The following is a 6,000-nucleotide window of genomic DNA, read 5'->3' on the forward strand; positions in this document are numbered from 1 at the left end:
CCGTGTTCTTTCCACTTGGCTATTCCGTTTTCCGGTGGTCAGTGGCTTTCGGTGTCTGGATGAGCATCGACCGATCAATTGCATTTATTGAGGGCTTATTGTACTAAGCGCATGGGAGAGTACAAGATGGTAAAAGTTGGTAGACACATTCCCTGCCCACCAGGAGCTTAGTCTATGGGAATTCTGGGTCCCCCTTCTATTCTCCATCTATATCCACTCCCTCGGTGAACTCATTCGCTTCCATGGCTCCAACTCCCACCTCGATGAGGATGATTCCCGAATCTCCATCTCCAAGCCCTGATATCTCTCCCTCTCTGCAGTCTTGCCTTTCCTCTGCCTTCAAGACATCTCCAGTTGCATGTCCCCCCATCACCTCAAGCCTAACATGTCCAAAACAGGATTTCTTATTTTCCCACCATCCAAACCCTGTCCTCCCCGTGACTTTCCCATCACTGTAGACGGCACCACCATCCTTCCTGTCTCACGAGCCCGGAAACTTGGTGTCATCCTTGACTCCTCTCTCCCATTCAGCCCACTTATTCAAAACTATCACTAAATCCTGTCGGTTCCCCCTTCACAGATCGCTAAAGTCCACCCTTTCCTCTCCATTCCAACTGCTTCTGAGTTAAACCAAGCACTTATTAATAATAATAATGTTGGTATTTGTTAAGCGCTTACTATGTGCCGAGCACTGTTCTAAGCGCTGGGGTAGATACAGGGGAATCAGGTTGTCCCACGTGGGGCTCACAGTCTTAATCTCCATTTTACAGATGAGGGAACTGAGGCACCGAGAAGTTAAGTGACTTGCCCACAGTCACACAGCTGACAAGTGGCCGAGCCGGGATTCGAACCCATGACCTCTGACTCCAAAGCCCGAGCTCTTGCCACTGAGCCACGCAACATTATTAATAATGTTGGTATTTGTTAAGCGCTTACTATGTGCAGAGCTCTGTTCTAAGCGCTGGGGTAGATACAGGGTCATCAGGTTGTCCCACGTGAGGCTCACGGTCTTCATCCCCATTTTACAGATGAGGTCACTGAGGCACAGTGAAGTGAAGTGACTTACCCACGGTCCCACAGCTGACAAGTGGCAGAGCTGGGATTCGAACCCATGACCTCTGACTCCCAAGCCCGAGCTTTTTCCACTGAGCCACGCACTCAATTGTATTTATTGAGCGCTTACTGTGTGCAGAGCACCGTACTAAGCACTTGGAAAGTACAGTTCAGCAACAAATAGAGACAATCCCTGCCCACAACGGGCTCTCAGTCTAGAAACTTATCCTATCCCACCTGGATCACTGCATCAGCCTCCTTGCTGACCTCCCAACCTCCTGTCTCTCCCCGCTCCAAGCTATACTTCACACCGCTGCCCGGATCATTTTTCTACAAAATCGTTCGGGATGTTTCCCCACTCCTCAAGAAACTCCAGTGGTTGCCTGTTCACCTCTGTATCAAACAAAAATTCCTCTCCATTGACTTCAAAGCACTCAATCAGCTCACCTCCTCCTACCTCACCTCGCTATTCGCCTTCTACCACCCTAACTCACACTGTTCGCTCCTCTAATGGCCAACCTTCTCAATTTGCCTCAATCTCATCTATCTCACCGTCGACCCCTCGCCCACATCCAGTCTCTGGCCTGGAACACCCTCCCGCTACAAATCTGACAGGCGAGTACTCTCCCCCTCTTCAAAGCCTTATTGAGAGCACAGCTCCTCCAAAAGACCTTCCCTGACTAAGCCCTCATTTCCTCTTCTCCCACTCCCTCCTGCCTCACCCTGACTTGCTCCCTTCATTCATCTGCCACTCCCAGCCCCACAGCACCTATATACAAATCCATCGTTTATTTGTTTCTATTAATGTCTGTTTAATAATGTTGGTATTTGTTAAGCGCTTACTATGTGCCGAGCACTGTTCTAAGCGCTGGGGTAGATACAGGGTGATCAGGTTGTCCCAGGTGAGGCTCACAGTTAATCCCCATTTTACAGATGAGGTAACTGAGGCACAGAGAAGTTAAGAGACTTGCCCACAGTCACACAGCTAAGTGGCAGAGCCGGGATTCAAACTCATGACCTCTGACTCCCAAGCCCGGGCTCTTTCCACTGAGCCACGCTGCTTCTGTTTCCCCCCCCCCCCCATCTAGACTGCAAGCTCATTGTGGGTGGGGAATATATCTTTTTATTATTGAATCATTGAATTGTACTCTCCCAACCACTTAGTGCAGTGCTCTGCACCTAGTAAGTGTGCACAGTAAATACAAATGAATGAATGGATGGATGGATGGAGCCAGACATGGATATCAGTCAATCAGTCGATCGTACTTACTGAGCACTTAGTTTGTGCTGAGCACTGAACTAAGTGCTTGGGAGAGCACAATATAACAGAGATACATTCCCTGCCTACAATGAGCTTACAGTCTAGAGGGGAGACAGACAGTAATAGAAATGAATAAATCAGGGATTTAAGAGCTGTCGGGCTAGGAAGGGAGATGAATTAAGGAAGCCAGTCAGGACGATACAGAATGAAGTGGGAGAAGAGGAATCAGGGGTTTAATCAGGGAAGGCCTCTCGGAGGAGTTGAGCCTTCAATAAGGCTGTGAAGCAGGGGAGTATAATAGTCCCTTGGATATGGGAGAGTAATGGTCTGCCGGATATGAGGAGGGAGGGCGTGACATGGGCGAGAGGTCAGCGGCCAGATAGATGAGATCGAAATACAGTGAGGTTAGCGTGCAGCCTGGGCTGGGGTTGGAGACTAGCAAGATGGGGTAGGAGAGGGCAAGGTGACTGAGTGCTTTAAAGCAGGTGGTAAAGGAGTTTCTGTTCGACAAGGAGGTGGATGGGCAACCACTGGAGGGTCTTGAAAAGTGGGGGAACATAACCTGAATGTTTTTGTTGAAAAATGATCCGGGCAGCAGAGTGAAGTATGGACTGGAGTGGGAAGAGACAGGAGGCTGGGAGGTCAGCAAGGAGGCTGATGTAGTAATCAAGATGGGGCAAGAGAAGAGCTTGGATTAACCATGGTGGCAGTGTGGATGGAGATGAAGGGGCAGATTTTAGTGATGTGAAGGTAGAACTGACAGAATTTAGTGGCAGATCGAATATGTGGGTTGAATGAAAGAGATGAGTTGAGGATAATGCCAAGTTTCCAGGCTTATGAGGGAGGAAGGGTGGTGTTGTCTATAGTGACAGGAAAGTCGGGGAGGGTGGGGCTTGTGTGGGAAGAATTCTGTTTAAGAATTCTTAACTTTGAGGTGTCAGCAGAACATCCAGCTAGAGATGTCCTGAAGGCAGGAGGAAATGTGAGACTGCAGAGAAGGAGGGAGATCAGAGTTGGAGATGTAGATTTAAGAATCACCTGCTTAGAGATGGTAGTTGAAGCTGTGTGTTCTCCAAGGGAGTGGGTATAGATGGAGAATAGAAGGGGACACACAACTGAGCCTTGAGGGGACCCCCCCAACCCCAGTTAGGGGATGGGTAGCAGAGGGGGAGCCTGTGAACGAGGCTGAGAATGAACGGCCAGAGAGATTAGGAGGAGAACCAGGACAGGATGGTGTCAGTGAAGATGAAATTGGATGATGTTTCTGAGAGAAGGGGGTGGTTGACAGTTTCAAAGGCAGCAGAGAGGTCGAAGAGGATTAGGATGGAGTAGAGGCTACTGGATTTGGCAAGAAGGAGATCATCGGTGTCCTTCAAGAGGGTGGTTTCTGTAGAATGAAAGGGTTGGAAGGCAGAACGAAGAGGGTCTAGGAGAGAATTGGACGGAGGAACTTGAGACAGCGGGTATAGACAATTCACTCAGGGAGTTTGGAGAGGAAGAGTATGAGGGAGATGGGGCAATAACTGGGGTCAAGGGAGGGTTTTTTTTTTTAGAATCGGAGATGTATGAGCATGTTTGAAAGTAGTGGGGAAGAAGTCATTAGAGAGTCAACAGTTGAAGATGACTGTTGGGGAGGGAAGAAGGGAAGGGCCAAGTGTTTCGATAAGATACTAAAGGATGACATCAGAAGTGAGATGTTGTGGGTGGATTTTGAGAGAAGTTCGGAGATCCCCTCTTGAGATACTGCTGGGAAAGATAATAGTAAAAATTATTATTATGATATTTGTGAAGTGCTTACTATGTACCAGGCACTATTCTAAACACTGGGTGGATCCAAGGTAATCAGTTTGTTCCATGTGGGGCTCACCGTCTTAATCCCCATTTTAGAGATGGGGTACCTGAGGCACAGAGAAGTCAAGTGGCTTGCTGAAAGTCACAAAGCTGATAAGTGGCGGAGCCAGGATTAGAACCCACGACCTCTGACTCCCAAACTCGGGCTCTTTCCGTTAAGCCACACTGCTTCTCCTAAATGGGATGGGAAAGATGGGAGGGTTGAAGAAGGGGCTGGATGAGAGAGGGAGTGGGGAGATTTCAGGGACATCAAACCTGATGGTTTCGATTTCCTCAGTAAAGTATGCGATCAGGTCATTAGGAGGAAGAGATATCCGGGGGGATGGGGCGGGGGAAGAGGGAAGGGGCTTGAGGTGGGAGTTAAATATCTGAAACTGTCTGGAAGAGGTGGGATGTTGTGCCCTGAGTGAAATATTCGGGAAAATTATCTCTGGGTTAAGATTGGTTTTCACCTATTAAGACTCTGAGCCCCAAGTGGGACAGGGATTGGGTCCGGACTGATTAACTGCTATTTACTACCAGAACGATTGCAGATGTAAGTGGGGTGTTCTGGGAGAGATGTGTCTATGGCGTCGCTATGGGTCGGTCAAGACTCGACAGCACAAGACAACAACCCCAGAGCTTAGAACAGGAGCTGGACACATTCAATAGGCGCTTGACACAGAGAAACAGCATTGCGTAGTGGATAGAGGCCGGGCCTGGGGGTCAGAAGGTCATGGGCTCTAATCCTGGTTCCGTCACTTGTCTGCTGTGTGACCTTGGGTTAGTCACTTCACTTCTCTGGGCCTCAGTTACTTCATCTGTAAAATCTGTAAAACCGGGAGACCCACTTGGATCAAGGGACTGGGTCCAACCCAATTTGCCTGTATCCACCCCAGCGCTTAGTACAGCGCCTGGCTCATGGTAAGTGCTTAACAAATGCCATAATTATTCATTTTATTATTATGATTATGATCATTCATTTAACTCACTTATTGAGTTCTTACTGTGTGCTGAGAATAATAAACAGATACATCCCCTGCCCACAACGAGTTTACAGTCTAGAGGGAGAGACAGACATTAATAGAAATAAATGAATTGCAGATATGTACATAAATGCTGTAGTAAGCACATAACAAATACTATAACAATCTACCCATCATAGTGACACTAACACTAAAATTAAATTTAGCGTTAACTTTAAATTTAACCAGAGCCCTAATTTTAATCCTAATCCTGGCACTAGCCATAACCGTGACTTTCTCCCTAATTCTAGGGAGAATTTCTCCCAAATCCTAACTCTCAATCTAACCCAAATCCTAACCCAAGCCCTAACTCTCAACCTAGGTTTTGCCCAAATCTTAATCCTAACCCCAACCATAGCCCTAACCCATTTTAACCCCAGCCCTAACAAAACTAAAGCCTAATCCAAACTTTAATCCTAAACCTAATCTCAACCATGGCCCTAACTCATTTCAACCCAAAGCCTAACCTTAACTGCAACCCTAAGCCTAACCCCAACCATAGCCCTAACTAATTTTAACCCTAACCATGACCCTAGCCCTAATTTTAAACCTAAACCCAATCCCAACCATAGTCCTAACCCATTTTAACCCTAATACAAACTCCAACTGTAGCCCTAACCCTAGTTTTAACCCTAAATCTAACGATAATCCTAACCCTTGCTTTAACCCTAACCCTAACACAACCCTGGGTGTGACCCTAACCCTAATTTTAACCCTAATCCTACCCACAATGGTGGTTTAAAACCTAGTTTTAACCCTAACTCTAACCATTAATTAATTAATTAATCCTAATTTTGGCTCTAATCCTAATCCTACAGTAGCCTCAATCCA

The sequence above is a fragment of the Ornithorhynchus anatinus genome, chromosome 1, assembly GCF_004115215.2.
Source record: "Ornithorhynchus anatinus isolate Pmale09 chromosome 1, mOrnAna1.pri.v4, whole genome shotgun sequence".
NCBI classification, from domain to species: domain Eukaryota; kingdom Metazoa; phylum Chordata; class Mammalia; order Monotremata; family Ornithorhynchidae; genus Ornithorhynchus; species Ornithorhynchus anatinus.